The sequence below is a fragment of the Stomoxys calcitrans genome, chromosome 3, assembly GCF_963082655.1.
Source record: "Stomoxys calcitrans chromosome 3, idStoCalc2.1, whole genome shotgun sequence".
Classification (NCBI taxonomy): Eukaryota; Metazoa; Arthropoda; class Insecta; order Diptera; family Muscidae; genus Stomoxys; species Stomoxys calcitrans.
Genome location: NC_081554.1, coordinates 157,691,525 through 157,715,566, shown reverse-complemented (window position 1 = coordinate 157,715,566; position 24,042 = coordinate 157,691,525). Strand labels below are relative to the sequence as shown.

The window sequence follows — 24,042 nt, the reverse complement described above, 5'->3', positions numbered from 1 at the left end:
CCAACAATCACGCCAAATCCCAACTAAGTTAGGTTTGGTTGGAATAGGATGATGCCTAGATTTAAGTCTTAGCATCCGCGTAGGCCATCATGTGACCCGGAACTATTCCTCTTCTCGCGTCAGTAAGGCCTGCCTGAAAAGAAAAATCAAGTAAAAAGACGTTAAATTTGGCCAGGCTGAACTTTGGATCCTGTTTAATATGCATACCTTATGCCCCATAGCAGCTATATCGAAATATATTCCGATTTGGACCAAATACTAATGAGTACAAGTCATTGTTCAATTGTGTATAACAAAATACTGTTTTTTTTTGGTAGCTATATCTAAAAATAATCCGATCTGAACCATATACGACACGGATGTCGAAAAGCTAAACATAAGTCACTGTATCAAATGTCAGTGAAATCGGATTATAAATGCGACTTTTATGGGGCCAAGTCTTGAAATCGACAAATCAGTCTATATGGCAGCTATATGCAAATCTTGATCGATCTAGGCCAAGTTACAGAAAAATGTCGAAGAGCCTAACTTAACTTATTGTCCCAAATTTCGGCGACATCGGACAATAAATGCGCCTTTTATGGGCCAAAACCTTAAGTCAGCGGATCGGTCTATATGGCAGCTATATCCGAATCTGAACCGATCTGAGCCAAATTAAAGAGTGATGTCGAGGTGCCTAACGCAATTCACTGTCCCAAATTTCAGCAAAATCGGGTAATAAATGTGGCTTTTATGGGCCCAAAACCTTAAATCGAGAGATCGGTCTATCTCTCAGCTATTTTCAAATCTGAACCGATCTGAGCCAAACTAAAAGAGAATATCGAAGAGCCTAACACAATTCACTGTCCCAAATTTCAGCAAAATCGGATAATAAATGTGGCTTTTATGGGCCTAAGACCCTAAATCGGCGGATCGGTCTATAAGGGGGTATATCAAGATATAGTCCGATTTAGCCCATCTCCAAACTTAACCTGCTTATGAACAAAGAAAGAATCTGTCCAATGTTTCAGTTCAATATCTCTATTTTGAAACACTGTAGCGTGAATTCAATAGACAGACGGACGGACATGGCTAGATCGTCTTAGATTTTTAAGCTGATAAAGAATATATATACTTTATAGGGTCGGAAATGGATATTTCGATGTGTTGCAAACGGAATGACAAAATGAATATACCCTCATCCTTCGGTGGTGGGTATAATAACCAAGAATCCTATTTCTACTTCGAAATAGTGCTGGGCATTGACATAGGAAATTAAAACTGTCCGCTGTACCGTCTATATCGTGACAGCAGCGGCATGTATCATTATTTCTAATGCCTATGCGAGACATATGTTTACTTAACTTATTGTGTCCAGTTATGACCCCAATGACCACACTTAGATGCTTCTTCTCCATTGACAGTAGAAAGTCTATGTTCTGCTTTGAACGTTCGTCCCACATCAGTTTGATTTGCACACAGCCTTCGCTTGCATTCCAGCGACGTAACGAAGTTTTTTTCTATCGCTCTTTGAGACCATAAAAAATTGCGAGAGGGGAGCATACATATCCATAACCGACATAAGGGGAAGATTCACCCCAGATGTAGCAAGTACTTCGGCTTTTTCATTTCCTTCTATGAACTTTTGCCCCGGCACAGAGCATAGGATCAATGTATGGTATTCCTGTATACGCATCAGTAACTCCTTACAGCGGCCCAGCACCTTGGATTTCACACACATACTGTTTAACGCCTTCAACGTTGCTTGGCTGTCGATAAAAATATGAATTTCCGATGGGACGATATTTATACGCAACACAAGCTCCGCTGCTACAGCTATCGCATACACCTCCGCTTGAAGGATGATGAAATCATCCCCCATCCGTAAGAAGCCATTGATGTAGAGTTCGCTGCAATTCTATTCTCCATTTTCGAGCCATCCGTAAAAACGTCAATGCCTGAAAACCTAACCCGCTCTCTACCAGGGTAGGTAACTTTATCCGCAGTCCACCGCGTCTATTCTTATCTGTAAGTCCGTATGAGAGGTCACCATGTTACTACTCAATATTCGTGTACGTCTCGCTGGTGACGTCTCGCAGGTGATCAAGTCAAGCTGCGACAATCCGCTGTTTCTCTTATAAATAAGTCCATAGGCTGAATTACACAGAACCTCTTATGACTTTTTCGCAGTGGTTCCCATAGCCCCAGTCTCAAATCTTTGTGCGACCCTATTCACTCTGTTAAGGTTACGGAGATGAGATATAAAATCCGTCACCTGGCACCAGACATGCCAACCATTTCCAGGATTGGCCGCTCCACTACCGAGAGCCCACTCGCTTCTTACGAGCATCTCACACGAATACAATGCCGCAAATGCCTTTCTAATCCTCGATCCCATGTTCAGTCTCCAATGCAATTTGCTGTCCAGAATCACCCACACAAATATCGCCGACTGTGACAACTGTGAAGTCACCCCCTGCAGTAGCCTAAATACCGGTACCTTTCGCCTACGCATAAACAGGACCAATTCCGTCTTCCTAGCATCACACCCAGGCCGCAACCCGTTGATGTGCAGCCAATTGCGCCATCCAAATCTACCGAAACGGTGTCCAAAAACTTCCCTGTGGCGAAAATAACCAGATCGTCCATCCCGAGGTGTCCCCCTAGTGACAATAAACTTCAGTGTCTAGCGTTAATGACGCCGCCAAGATAAAAAAGTTTCTCTCAAAAACCCTTGTCAAAACTGAAATTTTAGTAGACGACATGAGAGTGAGGGCAGATGTTACAATACTTCTAAGTGGTAAGGATCCGAACGAGCTATGCAGAAGGCCCGAAAGGGTCTTGCATATGGCATATGACTGGGCTAGACCCAGAGGTCTCAATGTTAACCCAGAGAAGACTGAAATATGCCTGTTCACGAGGCAGACGAAGGTGGGCCAATTTAACGCACCACGTTTCTTCAATAAGACGATTACGATATCTGACAAGGCACAGTCTTGGAATGACGGATCCCTAGTATTGCCATCTGGAAGATCATGTTACACGGATGGATCAAATCTAGAGGACAGAGTGGGTCTGGGAGTTTACATTGAGAACCCATGGACTGAGATCTGTTTTAGACTGCCTGACCATAATACGGACCTGCAAGGGGAGATCTGGGCGATCACGGAATGCGTGAAGTGGTGTGGTGCTAACGCGAGGACGTCGAGTGTGAACATGTTTACCGACAGTAAAATTGCCATAAGGGCAATAACAACCAGGACAGTAATTTCACGAACAGTCTTGCAGTGTAAGAAGGAGATTGACGTCTTCTCCGAGGATGGAGAAAACCGCATCGTTTGGGTGCCGGGCCATAACGGAGTAAGGGGAAATAAAAGGGCAGACGATTTGGCGGTGAAGGCCAGTGGACTGCCGTCAATAGACTTGGTTAACCCGAAGCCTTTCGGTGTCGACGCAGTCCGAGTTAAGGCAGTGGGCGACAAATGCGCATGCAACATTGTGGAACAGCGAAGCGGTCGGTAGGACGGCGAAATCCTTTGGGGGGATCCAGATCGTGAGAAGACGAGGGTATTACTGAAAGGAAGCAAGACGAAGGTCAGTATAGCTATTGGTAACATAACGGGACACATAGGACTACGAGCTCACTGATTAAAATCGGTGCGGCAAGTGATAGCATGTATAGGGCATGCGGGGAAGATGATGAGACGTTGGAACATCCCTTTTTCATTGCCCGGCTTTCGTGTCTGACAGATACCAGCATTTAGGTTCAATACCAGACATGAACCAACTTAGGGGAGTGGTATTGAAAAAAATTAAAGATTTTGTGAGTAGCACGGAATTCCTAACATAAAATTTTCTTTTTAGAGGTTACTTTATAGTTTTTAGAGCACACAACAAGCCGGTTACTGGCTTAGGTGTATGTCCATAGTGGCATGGAGCGGATTAATATCACCACCTTCTTTTCAACTTAACCTATTCTGATATGTGTTTTTATACCCTCCACCATAAGATGGGGGGTATACTAATTTCGTCATTCTGATTGTAACTACTCGAAATATTCGTCTGAGACCCCATAAAGTATATATATTCTTGATCGTCGTGAAATTTTATGTCGATCTAGCCATGTCCGTCCGTCTGTCCGTCCGTCCGTCCGTCCGTCCGTCTGTCTGTCGAAAGCACGCTAACTTCCGAAAAAGTAAAGCTAGCCGCTTGAAATTTTGCACAAATACTTCTTATTAGTGTAGGTCGGTTGGTATTGTAAATGGGCCATATCGGTCCATGTTTTGATATAGCTGCCATATAAACCGATCTTGGGTCTTGACTTCTTGAGCCTTTAGAGTGCGCAATTTTTATCCGATTGGGATGAAATTTTGCACGAAGTGTTTTGTTATGGCATCCAACAACTGTGATAAGTATGGTTCAAATCGGTCCATAACCTGATATAGCTGCCATATAAACCGATCTTGGGTCTTGACTTCTTGAGCCTCTACAGTGCGCAATTCTTATCCGATTTGAATGAAATTTTGCACGACGTGTTTTGTTATGACATCCAACAACTGTGCCAAGTATGGTTGAAATCGGTCCATAACCTTATATAGCTGTCATATAAACCGATCTTGGGTCTTGACTTCTTGAGCCTCTAGAGGGCGCAATTCTTATCCAATTTGAATGAATTTTGGCACGTAGTATTTTGTTATGATATCCAACAACTGTGCCAAATATGGTTCAAATCGGTTCATAACCTGATATAGCTGCCATATAAACCGATCTGGGATCTTGACTTCTTGAGCCTCTGGAGGTCGCAATTATTATCCGATTTGCCTGAAATTTTGTACGACGGATCCTCTCATGACCATCAACATACCTGTTTATTATGGTCTGAATCGGTTTATAGCCTGATATAGCTCCCATATAAATCGATCTCACTATTTTACTTCTTGAGCCCACAAAGGCCGCAATTCTTATTCGAATTGGCTGACATTTTACACGGGTCTCCAACATATAATTTAATTGTGGTGCAAACCGGACCATATCTTGATATCGCTCTTATAGCAGAGCAAATCTTTTGTTATATCCTTTTTATACCCTCCACCATAAGATGGGGGGTATACTAATTTCGTCATTCTGTTTGTAACTACTCGAAATATTCGTCTGAGACCCCATAAAGTATATATATTCTTGATCGTCGTGAAATTTTAAGTCGATCTAGCCATGTCCGTCCGTCTGTCCGTCCGTCCGTCCGTCCGTCCGTCTGTCTGTCGAAAGCACGCTAACTTCCGAAGGAGTAAAGCTAGCCGCTTGAAATTTTGCACAAATACTTCTTATAAGTGTAGGTCGGTTGGTATTGTAAATGGGCCATATCGGTCCATGTTTTGATATAGCTGCCATATAAACCGATCTTGGGTCTTGACTTCTTAAGCCTGTAGAGTGCGCAATTCTTACCCGATTGGAATGAAATTTTGCATGACGTGTTTTCCTATGATATCCAACAACTGTGCCAAGTATGGTTCAAATCGGTCCATAACCTGATATAGCTGCCATATAAACCGATCTTGGGTCTTGACTTCTTGAGCCTCTAGCGTGCGCAATTCTTATCCGATTGGAATGAAATTTTGCACGAAGTGTTTTGTTATGATGTCCAACAACTGTGCCAAGTATGGTTCAAATCGGTCCATAACCTGATATAGCTACCATATAAACCGATCTTGGGTCTTGACTTCTTGACCCTCTAGAGGGCACAATTCTTATCCGATTTGAATGAATTTTTGCACAAAGTATTTCGTTATGATATCCAACAACTGTGCCAAGTATGGTTCAAATCGGTTCATAACCTGATATAGCTGTCATATAAACAGATCTGGGGATTTGATTTCTTGAGCTTCTGGAGGGCGCAATTCCTATCCGATTTGGCTGAAATTTTGCATGACGTATTTTATTTTTACTTTCAACAACTGTGTCAAATAAGGTTCAAATCGGTTTATAACCTGATATAGCTGCCATATAAACCGATCTGCGATCTTGACTTCTTGACCCCTAGAGGTCGCAATTATTATCCGATATGCCTGAAATTTTGTACGATGGATCCTCTCATGACCATCAACAAACAAGTTTATTATGGTCTGAATCGGTCTATAGCCCGATACAGATCCCATATAAATCGTTCTCTCTATTTTACTTCGTGAGTCCCAATGGGCGCAATTCTTATACGAATTGGCTGAAATTTTACACAGGTCTCCAACATATAATTTAATTGTGGTCCGAACCGGACCATATCTTGATATCGCTCCAATAGCAGAGCAAATCTTTTCTTATATCCTTTTTTGCCTAAGAAGAGATGCCGGGAAAAGAACTCGACAAATGCGATCCATGGTGGAGGGTATATAAGATTCGGCCCGGCCGAACTTAGCACGCTTTTACTTGTTTTGCCTAAGAAGAGATGCCGGGAAAAGAACTCGACATATGCGATCCATGGTGGAGGGTATATAAGATTCGGCCCGGCCGAACTTAGCACGCTTTTACTTGTTTGACATCACAGCTTTAGTTACCACATACGTCACAAAAAATACGCTACACAATCAAGGGACATACTTTACATGCAGATATACAGATAGCCAAACAACTCAAAATACTTATAAGCGAGTATAACGACAGTAGCAAAAACAGCTGGATCCGCATAAACATACAAAGGTACCACATATGCAGTATACACGCCTTCACTCATATCCTCATATGAGTGAACTACCAAACCTAGCGTGTAAAGCCGGCATGAATCGATGATACGTACTTTGACATACGTACACGTAACGACCCCCACAACAGTGCATGGCTGCCCAGCTGATTCAAACTGACAGCTGGCAGCAAAAATACGCAATAAGATGCATAATGAGCGAGATGGATATTCATCGAAAAGCAACAACAAATTAATAAATCCCATTTAAAATCCCTTCATTTAAAACTATCTCTAAATTTGACTCCTAGAATCTTAAGCTTTACGCCTTTTTACTGAAATTTAATTCGTGAAGTACACTTGTATCCTGCAATACTCACAACAAATCCTGGCCCGATAGGTTCATTAATGGATATAGACCCCTTAAAACCGATATCCCGGTATGAGTTCTTAGGATAGAAGCCTTAATCAATACCCTATTTGATTCTTTGAAAATAATTCAAATACAAACTGAGTTAACAATGGTTAATTTTTTTGCGGAGTCCATGGTGGCGGGTAGCCAAGATTCGGTCCAGCCGAACTTAGCACGCTTTTACAAAAACTGTTAACACCTTAAAACCAAATTGTGTAGGCTTATAAATAGTCGGCTTTGCCTTACTTTAGTCTTCTATTTTTTTCTTTTTTTGTTTTGCTATCAGCAGCGTATGTTTGTTATTATTACTCTCATTATATCTGTTAAATGGGGCTTTAATACTTTTTTTCCTCAACTGATGTTGTTGTTTTGTTGTTATTGCTTTAATTAGTTTTTTGGCCCATTGTACAGCTTGTTTTTTCGGCTATGAATGTAATTGCTGCTGCTGCTGCTGCCGTTGTTGATTTTGGATTAATGAAAATTTAGAGATTAAAATGTTGTTCGCCCTCATTGCTGCCACAATGTTTTTGTGGGTTACTTGTCGATTGTCGATTTTTAGATAAAAGGAACTTAAAGTGTCCTAATGATGGTAGTTGGCAATTTTTCAAAGTACTTCCTTTTGTAATTTTCAACACAGCTGTACAAATACATAGTAATTAATCTAGGAAAACAAACATATGTCCTTTCAACTTGCCGGCATTTATTTGGGCAAATGTAATATTGGTAACCATTGTGATTTTAGAGATCAAAGGATAAATGTGCAGTAAAGTATATTGTTCGATTTTAAATGCAAAACTATATTGTCAGATTGATGAAAGCACTCTCAATCCATTTTTGATATAACAATTATTTAAGATTTTTTGGATCTTCTGCGGAAGATAATGGGCTGGTATCGTAATACTAAAATAGGTAGAGTACATTAAGGAGTCTGAGAATGTATGGACAGTGACTACTAAGGAAATGATAAAACTATTCCATATTTTTCGATAAACATCCAACGATCAACGTCGAGCTGGAAAGAGTTGCCATTAATATGCATTTATAGGGGATTGTTAAGAAAATTGTATCTAACTCAAGAGTTTTTTGGTCAGGGACTGATAACGTACAGCCAATTAAATAACAATCTCTGTCCGATAGAATAGCTTCCTGGCTTAGCGAGATATACTCTGCTTGTATTGGCAATCCCTTTTATACCCATCATCATAGGATGGGGGTATACTAATCGAGTCATTCCGCTTGTACGCCTCAAAATAATCGTATAAGACCCCAGAATCACTTTCTGATTCGATTTAGCTATGCTCGTCTTTCTGTCTGCCGTCCGTCTGTCCATGTTAATTTGTGTACAAAGTACAAGTCGCAATTTTCGTCCGATCGACTTCAAATTTTGTACAGACATGTTTTTCGGCCTAGAGACGAAGCCTATTAAAATTGGAAAAAATCGGTTAAGATTTTGATATAGCTCCAATATTTATGTTCGTTCGGTTTGCAGTAATAATGCAACAAAATGGTGATTTGTTAACCGATTCTCTCGAAATTTGAAGGAAGGAGAAGTGAAAGTGAGAACGGGTAAAGATATCTCTTTGTAATTTAAAATGGTTAGATATATATTCATTTTGTCATTCCATTTGCAACACATCGAAATATCCATTTCCGACCCCATAGAGTAAATATATTCTTGATCGTCTGTCTGTTGAAATCACACAGTCTTTAAAATTAGAGATATTAAGCTGAAACTGTGCACAGATTCTTTTTTTGTCCACAAGCAGGTTAAGTTCGAAGATGAGCTATATCGGACTATATCTTAATATAGCCCCAATACAGACCGACCAGCCGACTTAGGGTCTTAGGCTCATAAAAGCCACATTTACTATCCGATTTTGCTGAAATTTGGGACATTGAGTTGTGTTAAGCCAATCGAAATCCTTCTTCAATTCATTACAGATCGGTCCAGATTTGGATATAACTGTCTTATGGACCGATTTTTGATTTAAAGTCTTGGATCCATAAAAGGCGCACTAATTATCCAAGTTTGCTGAAATTTAGGAAAGTTTGTTGTGTTAGGCTTTTCGACAATCTTCTGCAATTTGGCACAAATCGGTCCAGATTTGGATATAGCTGCCATATAGACCGATCTCTCCATTTAAGGTTTTGGGTCCATAAAATGCGCATTCATTGCCCGATTTCGCCGAAGTTTGGGACAGTGAGTTGTGTTAGGCTCTTTGACATCTTTCTGCAATTTGGATCAGATCGGTTCAGATTTGCATATAGCGGCCATTAAGACCGATCTCTCGATTTAAGGTTTTGGACCCATAAAAGGCGCATTTACTGTCCGATATTTTGGACAATGAGTTGTGTTAAGCCCTTTGACATTCCCCTTCAATTTGGCCCAGATCGGTTCAAATTTGGATATAGCTGGCATGTAAACCGATCTCTAGATTTAAAGTCTTGGCCCCCTAAAAGGCGCATTTATAATTTGATTTCCCTAAAATTTGACACAGTGATTTTTCGACGTTCTTGTCGTATATGGTTCAGATCGGTCTTTATTTGGATATGGCTACCAAAAAGACCAATATTTTGATCTACAAAATTGAACAATGACTTGTTTCAATCTGACTCAGAAAAAACAGACCATAAATTAAGATTTGGTAGTCTGAACATTTTTTTCGAAAAACGGACTTTTGGGGCCTGCCAAAAGGCTCCCGAACAACCTAGGGTCTTTACAATCTCGTTAAGACTGCCAAGCATGTAAAATTTCACCGAGATATCTTAACCCGTTCTCACACGCCATATTCTTTATTACCTTTTTTCGACTTTCTTCCACTGTGCAGCGTGCCTGCATTCGTATGTTAAAAAACCGTATGATTTGAGGCTTATAAAAAAGATATATAGAATAGGGAGTATATTCATTTAGTCATTCCGTTTGCAACACATCGAAATATAAATTACAAAGTGTATATATTTTGGATCGTCGTTAAATTCTAAGACGATTTAACGATGTTCGTGTGTCTGTCCGTCCGTCTGTTGTAATCACTCTAAGGTCTTCAAAAATTGAGATATTGGGCTGTAATTAGGCACAGATATGTATCTTTGATGTACGTTGGTTAAATTCTTGAACAGGCCAAATCGGACCTTATTTGGATATAGCTGCTATATAGGTAGATCAGCTGATAAGGGGTCAAATGCCCATAAAAACTTTATTTTTCATCCTATTTTGCTGAAATTTGAAACAGTGAGTAGGTTAAGATCTCCCAACATCCTACCTAAATATGGTTCTGATCGGACTATATTTATTTATAGCTGCCATATAGACCGATCTGCCGATAAGGGGTCCGAAGCCCATAAAAGCTTTATTTATTACAAGATGTCGCTGAAATTTGGAACAGTGAGTCTTTCTGAGCCTCAAGATATCCGACCTTAATATTGTTCAGTTCGGTTTATGATTGGATATATCTGCCAAAAAGACCAATATTTTGTTCTACAAAATTGAATAGTGACATATATATTAGACCACTCAATGTCCGTGCCGAATTTGGTTGCTTAAGTTATCCAATTTTCACCGGATTGTGACGAAATGTCATTTACACATATACCCGAGATGGTGGGTAGCCAAAGTTCGGCCCGGCCAAACTTAATGCCTTCTTACTTGTTATTAAATTCTATTTAAGCTCTTAAGGCAAAGTTCCGTAAATAAAGATTTGTTTTTATTTTGTTTGTCCCAACGTTTCGTCAGTTTTTGTTGACATCTTCAGGCGGTGCGCCCATTTAATTAAAAAGTAAGATTAATTTAAAATAAATAGACGTATCTCCTGAAAAATTACGAAACATCAGGACAAATTAAATAAAAATGGAATTTTATTTACGGAACTTTAGTATGTGGACCATGACCATCTAAATACAGGTCATATTGTTTTTTGCTATTTTGTTTTAATTTTAAGGATTTCTATTATTGTTAATCCAATAATTTTTTATCAAAAAAGTGCACATTTTAACAAAAAATAAGATTTTACCGATAGTATCTATGGTGTTAAAATTTATGGATATAGACGCAAACATAAAAGAAAGAATACTACCTTTTTATACCCACCACCAAAGGATGGGGGTACATTTATTATACCCTCCACCATAAGATGGGGGGTATATTAATTTTGTCATTCTGTTTGTAACTACTCGAAATATTCGTCTGAGACCCCATAAAGTATATACATTCTTGATCGTCGTGACATTTTATGTCGATCTAGCCATGTCCGTCCGTCTGTTCGTCCGCCCGTCCGTCCGTCTGTCTGTCGAAAGCATGCTAACTTCCGAAGGAGTACAGCTAGCCGCTTGAAATTTTGCACAAATTCTTCTTATTAGTGTAGGTCAGTTGGTATTGTAAATGGGCCATATCGGTCCATGTTTTGATATAGCTGCCATATAAACCGATCTTGGGTCTTGACTTCTTGAGCCTCTAGAGTGCGCAATTCTTCTCCGATTGGAATGAAATTTTGCACGACGTGTTTTGTTATGATATCCAACAACTGCGACAAGTATAGTTCAAATCGGTCCATAACCTGATATAGCTGCCATATAAACCGATCTTGGGTCTTGACTTCTTGAGCCTCTAGCGTGCGCAATTCTTATCCGATCAGAATGAAATTTTGCACGACGTGTTTTGTTATTATATCCAACAACTATTCCAAGTATGGTTCAAATCGGTTTATAACCTGATATAGCTGCCATATAAACCGATCTTGGGTCTTGACTTCTTGAGCCTCTAGAGTGCGCAATTCTTATCCGATTGAAATGAACTTTTGTACGACGTGTTTTGTTATGATATCCAACAACTGTGCCAAGTATGGTTCAAATCGGTCTATAACCTGATATAGCTGCCATATAAACCGATCTTGGGTCTTGACTTCTTGCGCCTCTAGAGGGCGCAATTCTTATCCGAATGGAATGGAATTTCGCACGACGTGTTTTGTTATGATACCCAACAACTGTGCCAAGTATGGTTCAAATCGGTCCATAACCTGATATAGCTGCCATATAAACCGATCTTGGGTCTTGACTTCTGGAGCCTCTAGAGGACACAATTCCTGTCCGATTTGAATGAATTTTTGCACGAAGTATTTCGTTATGATATTCAACAGCTGTGCCAAGTATGGTTGAAATCGGTCCATAACCTGATATAGCTGTCATATAAACAGATCTGGGGATTTGATTTCTTGAGCTTTTAGAGGGCGCAATTCCTATCCGATTTGGCTGAAATTTTGCATGACGTATTTTATTTTTACTTTCAACAACTGTGTCAAATAAGGTTCAAATCGGTTCATAACCTGATATAGCTGCCATATAAACCGATCTGGGATCTTGACTTCTTGACCCCTAGAGGTCGCAATTATTATCCGATATGCCTGAAATTTTGTACGACGGATCCTCTCATGACCATCAACAAACGTGTTTATTATGGTCTGAATCGGTCTATAGCCCGATACAGATCCCATATAAATCGTTCTCTCTATTTTACTTCGTGAGCCCTAATAGGCCCAATTCTTATACGAATTGGCTGAAATTTTACACAGGTCTCCAACATATAATTTAATTGTGGTCCGAACCGAACCATATCTTGATATCGTTTTAAGAGCAGAGCAACTCTTTTCTTATATCCTTTTTTGCCTAAGAAGAGATGCCGGGAAAAGAACTCGACAAATGCGATCCATGGTGGAGGGTATATAAGATTCGGCCCGGCCGAACTTAGCACGCTTTTACTTTTTTTTTCATTCCGTTTGTAACACATCGAAATATCCATTTCCGACCCTGTAAAGTACATATATTCTTGATCAGCGTAAAAATCTAAGACCATCTAGACATGTCTGTCCGTCTGTCCGTCTGTCTGTTGAAATCACGCTACAGTCTTTAAAAATAAAGATATTGTGCTGAAACTTTGCACAGATTCTTTTTTTGTCCATAAGCAGGTTAAGTTCAAAGATGGGCTAAATCGGACAGTATCTTGATATAGCCCCCATATAGACCGATCCTCCGATTTAGGGTCTGAGGCCCATAAAAACCACATTTATTATCCGAATTTGCTGAAATTTGGGACAGTGAGTTGTGTTAGACCCCTCGATATGCTTCGACAATTTTGCCTAGATCGGTCCAGATTTGGATATAGCTGCCATATAGACCGATCCGCCGATTTGGGGTCTTAGGACCATAAAAGCAATATTTATTATCCGATTTTGTTAAAATTCGGGACAGTGAGTTGTGTTAGGCCCTTCGACAACCTTCGTCAATTTGGACCAGATCGGTCCAGATTTGGATATAGCTGCCATATAGACCAGTCCCCCGATTTAGGGTCTGAGGCCCATAAAAGCCACATTTATCATGTTGATATACTTCTGCAATATGGCACAGATCGGTACAGATTTGGATATAGCTGCCATATAGACCGATCCTCCGATTTAGGGTCATAGGCCTATAAAAGCCGCATTAAGTATCCGATTTTGCTGAAATTTAGGACAGTAAGTTGTCTTAGGCCCCTCGATATCTTTCTTCAGTTTGACCTTGATCGGTTCAGTTTTTGATGTAGCTGCCATATAGACCGATCTCTCGATTTAAGGTTTTGGACCCATAAAAGGCGCATTTATTGTCCGATGTTGATGAAATTTGGGACAGAGAGTTAAGTTAAACACATCCACATATATCTGCAATTTGGTGTAGATCGATCCAGATTTGGATATAGCAGCCATGTTGACCGATATCCCGATTTAAAGTCTTGGTCCCCTAATAGGCGCATTTATGAACCGATTTCACCGAAATTTGACACTGTGACTTATATTAGGCTTCTCGACATCCGTATATCTTGTTATACACAATAAATCAATGACATATTTCGATATAGCTGCTATGAAGCATAAGGTATGCATTTCGCACCGGATTTTGACGATAGGTGGTTTACGTATATACCCGAGGTGGTAGGTATCCAAAGTTCGGCCCGGCCGAACTTAACGCCTTTTTACTTGTTTAAACCCATTTTAGAAAAATCGGCTCTTTCCGAATCCACGCATTGTTGATGTTGAAATTATAAACTTTTACCTACATAGACTCTTTAAAATACTTGTACTGCAAAATGGTGCTAAATGTCCTATGGTGATTAAATAACACTCAACCATTGGGTGAACACAGTTGACCTTTTTGCTTGCAAATTTCCGAATGTGGTGAATGAAAAATTAACTTGAAAATGTTTTATCAATCATTTGGCTTGCTTAGCCATGAAGCTTTTTTTATTACAGTGCTAACATGCATGAAATACACATTAGAGGGCCCATTTGTTGAAAACGTTAGTCTGGCCGCTTGAACTGCATGTCGAACGTGCTAGTAAGTGTAAAAAGTGTGGAACAAATTTTTAACAAATTGAGTATACGCCAAAAAATTTCGTATGACAAAAGTGTGACAAAAAACCGTAGCAAATGCTGTTACAATAAATGGCCAACAAAATCGCAAACAAGCAAGAGAAGTGTAATTTCAAAAAAAAAAAAAAAAAAAACAGTATGGGATAGGAAGAAAAACTGAACAAACACTTCAAAGTGGAATTAAGTGAGTTTTTAGCACTTTGATGTGGATAAAGCATTATCAATTCAAGATTTCGGAAAAAATTGAGCAACGCTTATAGAAACATAAGAGCAGGGATCAGAGGTGGTAGAACGAAACGTTTGATTTGTACCAAATGTTAAAAAAAAGTAAAAAGGCATTAAGTTCGGCAAGGCAGAACTATGGATACCCACGACCTCGGATATATGTATATATATAAACAACCTTTCATCATAATACGGTGAAAAACTGATCATTTATTCCGGTCTCCAATGGTATATAAGGCACCTTTATCCAAATCTAGACCGACCTGGGCCGTATTGAATAAAGACGTCGAGGGGCCAAACACAACTCGCTATGCCAAATTTCAGCGAAATCGGACGGTTTTTATGGGCGCAAGACCTTAAATCGAGAGATCGGTCTATATGGCAGCTACATGCATATCAGGACCGATCTAGATCCATATTTCATATTGCAGATGAATGTCAAGGGGCTTAACTCAACTCGTTATCCCAAATTTCGGCGATATCGGACAATAAATGCGCCTTTTATGGGCCTAAAACATTAAGTCGAGAGATCGGTCTATATGGCAGCTATTGTATATCCAAGTCTGAACCGATTTGAGATAAATTAAACAACCTAACTCACTATAACAAATTTGTGCGAAATCGGATAATATTTGCGGCTTTTTTGGACTTCAGATCCTTAATCGAAAGATTGGTCTGTATGGCAGCTATATCTAAATATAGTCCGATTTGAACCATATTTGGATGGGATGCCTGGAGGCTTAAAACAACTCACTTTTTCTAATGTGAACGAAATCGGGTAATAAATGCAGCTTTTATGAAGCCAAGAATGCGGTATATAGAGCAACACTGCAATCAATAGCAACGCGTCAGATGAAGGAGAGGTATCGGTAGAAAAGGAGAGAGGAGAAACGTCTATTCCACAGAAAGAAAAAGGAAATGGAAAGACGTGAGTGAGAGCGAATTGAGATGTATAGGAATCGGAATGAAGTCCGGAAATTCTACCAAAGAATTAAACATCAAACCGATGGCTTTGGTGCAGGCACATCCTCATGAAGAGACAAAGAAGGAAATCTGGTAACTGGCACAGATAGCATGCTGAGGATATGCAAAGAACATTTTTCCCAACTGCTAGTGTCCGACGTTGGTGGCGAAGAGGATACCGCAGAACCAATACCTGATGATGATATAGAATGTTTACCTCCTGGTCAGAATGAGGTCCAAGTAGCAGAGGCCCGACTAAAGAACAACATGGCAGCAGGTGCCGACGGGTTACCCGCTGAACTATTTAAGGCCGGAGGCAACACACTGATAAGGCGTATATATCAGCTTATCTGCGCAATCTGGCTAGAAAAACGCAAACCCGATGATTGGAACCTCAGCATACTACGTCCCGTACACAAAAAAGGAGACAAGACGAAATTTGCCAACTACAGAGGAAAAAGTCTCCTCCCCATCGCATACAAGATACTCTCGAGCGTACTGTATGAAAGATTAAAACCTAAAGTCAATGAGATGATTGGCCCTATCAATGCGGCTTTAGACCTGGTAAATCCACCCTGGACCAGTTGTTCACACTGCGTCAAATACAGATGCATCCCGAAGAATCTCTCCGAACCATCTAATACCAAACGAGGTTTCAGACAAGGAGACAGCCTATAGTGTGATCTCTTTAATGACGACGACATCTACATCATAGGTCGGTAACCGGAAATAGTAACTGCTGCCTTTGGAAGAATCGAAAGACAGTCGGAGAAAATGTGTCTTGCAGTAAATGGGGATAAGACGAAATGGATGGTCTCAACTCCCAAAACACCCTGTACAACCGAGCAGATAAATAAAATGGAGAAAGTTGGTAAGCACAACTTTGAGATAGTCAGTAACTTTATCTACCTCGGCATCGCCGTAACCGAAACGAATGACACCAGTTTTGAGATTAAGCGAAGAATAATACTGGCAAATATATGCTACTTTGGACTAAGTAAGCAGTTTAGAAACAAGGCGACCTCTCGACAGACGAAGATTACACTATACAAGACACTGCTACTACCCGTGTTGTTATATGGTTCTGAAGCATGGGTGTTTGTGAAAGCAGATGAGTCAGTGCTTGGAGTATAAGAGAGAAACATTCTTCGTATGATATATGGACCAGTTTGCGTTAATGGAGAATATAGGCGAAGTATGAACCACGAACTGTATGAGCTGTATGATGATGATAGCATAGTCACACGCATCAAAATACAACGGCTGCGTTGGCTAGCTCATATTGTCAGAATGGTTGAAGATGCTCCAGCAAAGATGTCTTTTGAAGGCAAACACGGTGGCACTCGCAAACCGGGAAGACCAAAAGCACGATGGAAACATCAAGTGGTGGAAGACACCTCGAAACGTGGTGTCAGAGATTTTAGAATGAGTGCTTGGATCGCTATTCTACGTTCGGCTAGTGGAACAAATGTTCCGTCATAGGCAATTAAAGTAAGTAAGTACCAATATATATTCTCTATAGGTTCAGAAGTTAATATTTCAATATGCTGCCAACGGAATGACTATATGATTATACCCCTTACTATGGTGGGTATACAAATGTATCTGGATGTCTCGACACATCCACCAGAACATAAAACATGCAAAGGACTTGAACAACAAAAGTTGCCAAAATAACCACCTCATCATCCCAGCTATGAAATACTTACATTGAGCATCACCATCAAAGCTTGACATTAAAATGTGATAAGACCGTATCCAACGAATAGAAAAAAAAAACAGATAAAACAATTTGTTTAATGCACTCACCAATTTCAAAGAAATTATTTTGTCTAAATGACAGTTGTAAAGTGTCAATTAAAACAACAATAGTAACGGCAGTGACAACCACGACAATGACACATCTACCATCTATCGATAACAACTCTACGGAAAAGGGTTGTATCTATGTATGCACGTTGTAACAAACACTTCCCAATGATAGATGAAGCTGAACGGACAGAATTGTAACGTGCAACAATGTTCGATAGTGAACGCAGCAGCATGCGTGTCACCATCTACCAATGTCCTGGACTTTTCGACAAATGACAATGCAATGACAGCTTCGCAATTTCTGCGAATGGATCAATTTACTGATGTCATTTCCTGCGCTTTCCTTTTATCCTGAATTTCGAAAACGAACGCTTAAGAGTATTTTTCCATTTCTTAAGGCAGCTTTGTTTTTAAATTGAGTGTCCTCACTTGGTATGCATCTTCATCACATCACTTATAAATGGATTTGTGTAAGTGGGCGGGGACGACAGGGTAGCAGTTGCAGAAGATATCTGCCACAAATACTTGCTGCTTTTCCATCACTCATTACATGCCATAGGTGTGGAAGGTATATAAACATTGGCGTAGCTAGAGGGGTGCCCTAACTCCTTCCCCAGAATTTTCGTTAGTATTCGTATTACTGTTAACTATTATTGTATTCCACTGTACTTCAAACATTCCGATTCTAAAAATAACCAGTAAAAACGCATTAAGTTGGGCCGGGCTGAACTTTGGATACCTAACACCTTAGGTATATACCGCAGCAGCTATATCGATATATGGTATGATCTAGACCAAAAAATCTGGATGAAAATGCATAATTTACATCTCCATAGCATCTATATAGAAATATGGTCCGATTTGGACCATTGCTGGTCGGTCTAAAAACTACAAGTCATTGTTCAATTTTGTAGAACAATATTGGTCTTTTTGGTAGTTATATACATATATAGACCGACCTAACATAAGCCTCAGTGTCAAATTTCAGCGAAATCGGATTATAAATGCGCCTTTTATGGGGCCAAGACTTTAAAGAGATCGGTATATATGACAGCTTTTCCAAATCTGAACCGACCTGGGCCAAACAAAATTAAGATATCGAAGGCACTAACACAATTCCATTCCCCAAATGTAGGCGACATCGGTAAATAAATGCTCCTCCTATGGGCCCGAAATCTTAAATCGAGAGATCGGTCTATATGGTAGCTATATGCAAATCTGGACTGATCTGGACCAAATTGAAAAAGAATTTCGATCTTCCTACCACAACTCACTGTCCCAAATTTCGGCGAAATCGGACAATAAATTTCGGCGACATCGAAAATACATGCGCTTTTTATGGGCCCAAAACCTTAAATCGAGAGATCGGTCTATACGGCAGTTCTAAACAAATCTCACGCGATCTAGGCCAAACTGCAGAAAGACGTCGAGAGGTCTAACACAACTCATTGTTCCAAATTTCGGCGACATCGAACAATAAATGCGCTTCTTATGGATCCAAAGCCCTAACTCGAAAGATCGGTCTATATGGCAGCTATATCCAAATTTGAACCGAACTGGGCCAAATTGCAGAAAGACGTCGTAGGGCCTAACACAACTCACTGTCCCAAATTTTGGCAAAACCGGACAATAAATGCGCTTTTTATGGGCCCAAGACCTTAAATCGAGATATCGGTCTATATGGCAGCTATATTCAAATCTGGACCGATCGGAACCACATTAATGAAGGATGTCGTGTGGCCTTACACAACTCACTCTCCCAATTTTCAGCAAAATCTAATGATAAATGTGACTTTTTTGGGCCCTAGATCATAAAGCGGCGGATCGGTCTATATGGGGGCTATATCAAGATAGAGTCTGATATAGGCCATCTTCGAACTTGCCAATGGATAAAAAAAAGAATCTGTTCAAAATTTAAGTTCAATATCTCTTTTTTTAAAGGCTGTAGCGTGATTTCATCGGACGGACATGGCTAGATCGTCTTAGATTTTTACGACAACCAAGAATGTCTATACTTTATAGGGTCGGAAGGGATATGCGATGTGTTGCAAACGGATTAACAAAATGAATATACCCCCATTCTTCGGTGGTGGGTATAATAACAAGAAAAACAGCATTTAGTTCGGCCTGGCCGAACTTTGTATACCCAACACCTCAGATATATATATATATATATATAAACCCCATTTCGACAAAATCTTGCACTAAATATGGAACTCTAGCAGCTATAGTGATTTATGATGTGGATCATCTTTGTTGCGGATGTCTTTTTAGTAGCTATATCTAAAAATAAAAAGATCTGAACCATATACAACATGGATATCGAAAAGCCTAACATAAGTCATTGTGTCAAATTTCAGTTAAATCAGATTTAAATCGAGATATGGGTCAATATGGCAGCAATATGCTCATCTTATTCGATCTAGACCAAATTGCAGAAATATGTGGAGGGGCTTAACTTAACTCTCTGTCCCAAATTTCGGCAACATCGGACAATAAATGCGCCTTTTATGGCCCCAAACATTAAATCGAGACATTGGTCTATATGGCGGCTATATCCAAATCTGGACCGATATGAGCCAAATTGGAGATGGATGCCGAAGGGCCTAATACAACTCACTGTCCCAAATTGCGGCGACATCGGATAATAAATGCTCTTTTTATGACCCCAAAACCTAAAACCGAGAGATCGGTCCATATGGCAGCTATATCGAAATCTGGATTGACCTGTGCCATTATGCAGAAGTATGTCAAGGGGCTTAACTTAACTCACTGTCCCAAATTTCAGCAAAATCAGGTAATAAATGTGGCTTTTATGGGCCTAAGAACTTAAATCGGAGGATCGATCTATATGGCAGCTATATCCAAATCAAGACCGATCTAGACTAAATTGACGAAGAATGTCGAAGGGGCGAACGCAACTCACTGTCCCAAATTTCAGCAAAATCGGATAATAACTGTGGCTTTTATAGGCTTAAGACCCTAAATCGGAGGATCGGTCTATATAGCAGCTATATCCAAATCTGGACCGATCTGAGCCAAATTGACGAAGAATGTCAAAGGGTCTAACACAACTCACTGTCCTAAATTTCAGCAAAATCAGATAATAAAAGTGGCTTTTATGGGCGTAAGACCCTAAATCGGCGGATCAGTCTATATGGGGGCTATATCAAGATGTAGACCGATATAGCCCATCTTCGAACTTAACCTGCTTATGAAACAACAAGTAAAAGCGTGCTAAGTTCGGCCGGGTCGAATCTTATATACCCTCCACCATGGATCGCATTTGTCGAGTTCTTTTCCCGGTATCTCTTCTTAGGCTAAAAAGAATATAAGAAAAGAGTTGCTCTGCTATTAAAACGATATCAAGATATGGTCCGGTTTGGACCACAATTAAATTATATGTTGGAGACCTGTGTAAAATGTCAGCCAATTCGTATAAGAATTGCGCCCATTGGGGCTCACGAAGTAAAATAGAGAGAACGATTTATATGGGATCTGTATCGGGCTATAGACCGATTCAGAATATAATAAACACGTTTGTTGATGGTCATGAGAGGATCCGTCGCACAAAATTTCAGGCATATCGGATAATAATTGCGACCTCTAGGGGTCAAGAAGTCAAGATCCCTGATCGGTTTATATGGCATCTATATCAGGTTATGAACCGATTTGAACCTTATTTGACACAGTTGTTGAAAGTAAAAATAAAATACGTCATGCAAAATTTCAGCCAAATCGGATAGGAATTGCGGCCTCTAGAAGCTCAAGAATTCAAATCCCCAGATCTGTTTATATGACAGCTATATCAGGTTATGGACCGATTCCAACCATATTTGGCGCAGTTGTTGGATATCATGACGAAATACTTCGTGCAAAAACTCATTCACATCGGATAAGGATTGTGCCCTCTAGAGGCTCAAGAAGTCAAGACCCAAGATCGGTTTATATGGCAGCTATATCAGGTTATGGACCGATTTAAACCATACTTGGCACAGTTGTTGGGTATCATAACAAAACACGTCGTACGAATCTCCATTCCAATCGGATAAGAATTGCGCCCTTTAGAGGCTCAAGAAGTCAAGACCCAAGATCGGTTTATATGGCAGCTATATCAGGTTATGGACCGATTTCAACCATACTTGGCACAGTTGGTGAATATCATAAGAAAACACGTCGTGCAAAATTTCATTCTGATCGGATAAGAATTGCGCACTCTAGAGGCTCAAGAAGTCAAGACCCAAGATCGGTTTATATGGCAGCTATATCAGGTTATGGACCGATTTCAACCATACTTGGCACAGTTGGTGAATATCATAAGAAAACACGTCGTGCAAAATTTCATTCCAATCGGATAAGAATTGCGCACTCTAGAGGCTCAAGAAATCAAGACCCTAGATCGGTTTATATGGCAGCTATATCAAAACATGGACCGATATGGCCCATTTACAATGCCAACCGACCTACACTAATAAGAAGTATTTGTGCAAAATTTCAAGCGGCTAGCTTTACTCCTTCGGAAGTTAGCGTGCTTTCAACAGACAGACGGACGGACGGACGGACAGACGGACGGACATGGCTAGATCGACATAAAATGTCGCGACGATCAAGAATATATATACTTTATGGGGTCTCAGACGAATATTTCGAGTAGTTACAAACAGAATGACGAAATTAGTATACCCCCATCTTATGGTGCAGGGTATAAAAAAGGATATAAGAAAAGATTTGCTCTGCTATTAGAGCGATTTTAAGATATGCTCCGGTTTGGACCACAATTAAATTATATGTTGGAGACCTGTGTAAAATGTCAGCCAATTCGAATAAGAATTGCGCCCTTTGGGGGCTCAAGAAGTAAAATAGAGAGATCGATTTATATGGGAGCTGTATCGGGCAATAGACCGATTCAGACCATAATAAACACGTTTGTTGATGGTTATGAGAGAATCCGTCGTACAAAATTTCAGGCAAATCGGATAATAATTGCGACCTCTACAGGCTCAAGAAATCAAGATCCCAGATCGGTTTATATGACAGCTATATCGGGTTATGAACCGATTTGAACCATACTCGGCACAGTTGTTGGATATCATAACAAAACACGTCGTACAAAAATTCATTCAAATCGGATAAGAATTGCGCCCTCTAGAGGCTCAAGAAGTCAAGACCAAGATCGGTTTATATGGCAGCTATATCAAAACATGGACCGATATAGCCCATTTACAATACCAACCGACCTACACTAATAAGAAGTATTTGTGCAAAATTTCAAGCGGCTAGCTTTACTCCTTCGGAAGTTAGCGTGCTTTCGACAGACAGACGGACGGACAGACGGACGGACATGGCTAGATCAGCATAAAATGTCGCGACGATCAAGAATATATATACTTTATGGGGTCTCAGACGAATATTTCGAGTAGTTACAAACAGAATGACGATATTAGTATACCCCCCATCTTATGGTGGAGGGTATAAAAAAGAATCTGTGCGAAGTTTCAGCTCCATATCTCTATTTTTGAAGACTATAGCGTGATTTCAACAGACAGACGGACAGACGGCCAGACATGTATAGATCGTCTAAGATTTTTACGCTGATGAAGAATATATATACTTTATAGGGTCGGAAATGGATATTTCAATGTGTTGCAAACGGAATGACAAAATGAATATACCCCCATCCTTCGGTGGTGGGTATAAAAATGTACACAAAATAAATGTAGTTGAAGGGTATAATTTTATTCTACATTTCAGCCAAATCGGACAAAAATTTTAAGGACTCAAGGAATTAAATCGGGAGATTGGTTTATATGTGAGCTATATCAGGATATAGACCGATTTAAGTCGTACTTGTCACAGTTGTTGGAAGTCATAACAGAACACTACATGCAAAATTTCCGCCAAATCGGACAAAAATTGCAGACCATCTGAAAAAATTTTCAGTGGTGCTACTACGCCATTTAAAACTTCTCTCAAAAGAGATGTCGCTCTGCGGCACGCCGTTCGGACTTGGCTATAAAAAGGAGGCCCCTCATCATTGAGCTTAAACTTGAATCGGACTGCACTCATTGATATGTGAGAAGTTTGCTTCTGTGGCAATTTGCCACAATTTTGAATCTAGCGGAGTGGCATTCAAGAAAGTGAATAGCAGCTTAAAAGCGTCACCATGAATAGCAGCTTAAAAGCGTCACCATCCCACGATGGGATGGGGGTATACTAATTTCGTCATTCTGTTTGCAACACCCCGAAATATGTGTCTAAGACCCCATAAAGTATATATATTCTTGATCGTCTGTCCATCCGTTCGTCCGTCCACCCGTCTCTCTGTCAAAAGCACGCTAACTTTCGAAGGAGTAAAGCACATATACTTTTCATTAGTGTAGGTCGGTTGGGATTGTAAATAGGCCATATCGGTCCATGTTTCCATGTAGCTGCCATAAACCGATCTTGGTTCTTGCCTTCTTGAGCGTCTAGAGGGCGCACTACCTTTCCGATTTGGCTGTAATTTTGAACGTGGTGTTTTAGTACCACTTCCAACAACTGTGCTAGGTATGGTTCAAATCGGTTTAAAACCTGACATGGCTGCCACATAAACC

At 40.1% G+C, this 24,042-nt stretch overlaps 1 protein-coding gene across 1 annotated transcript in view; it reads right to left on the bottom strand.

Moving 5' to 3' along the window:
* LOC106092445 (phospholipase B1, membrane-associated-like) overlaps positions 1–17,426 on the bottom strand; it is a 171,654-nt gene extending 154,228 nt beyond the window's left edge. Inside the window, exon 1 of the mRNA XM_059365659.1 lies at positions 17,347–17,426. The gene's annotated coding sequence lies outside the window, so the exon portion shown is untranslated. The remainder of the gene's footprint in view (positions 1–17,346) is intronic.
* Positions 17,427–24,042: the final 6,616 nt, after the last annotated feature.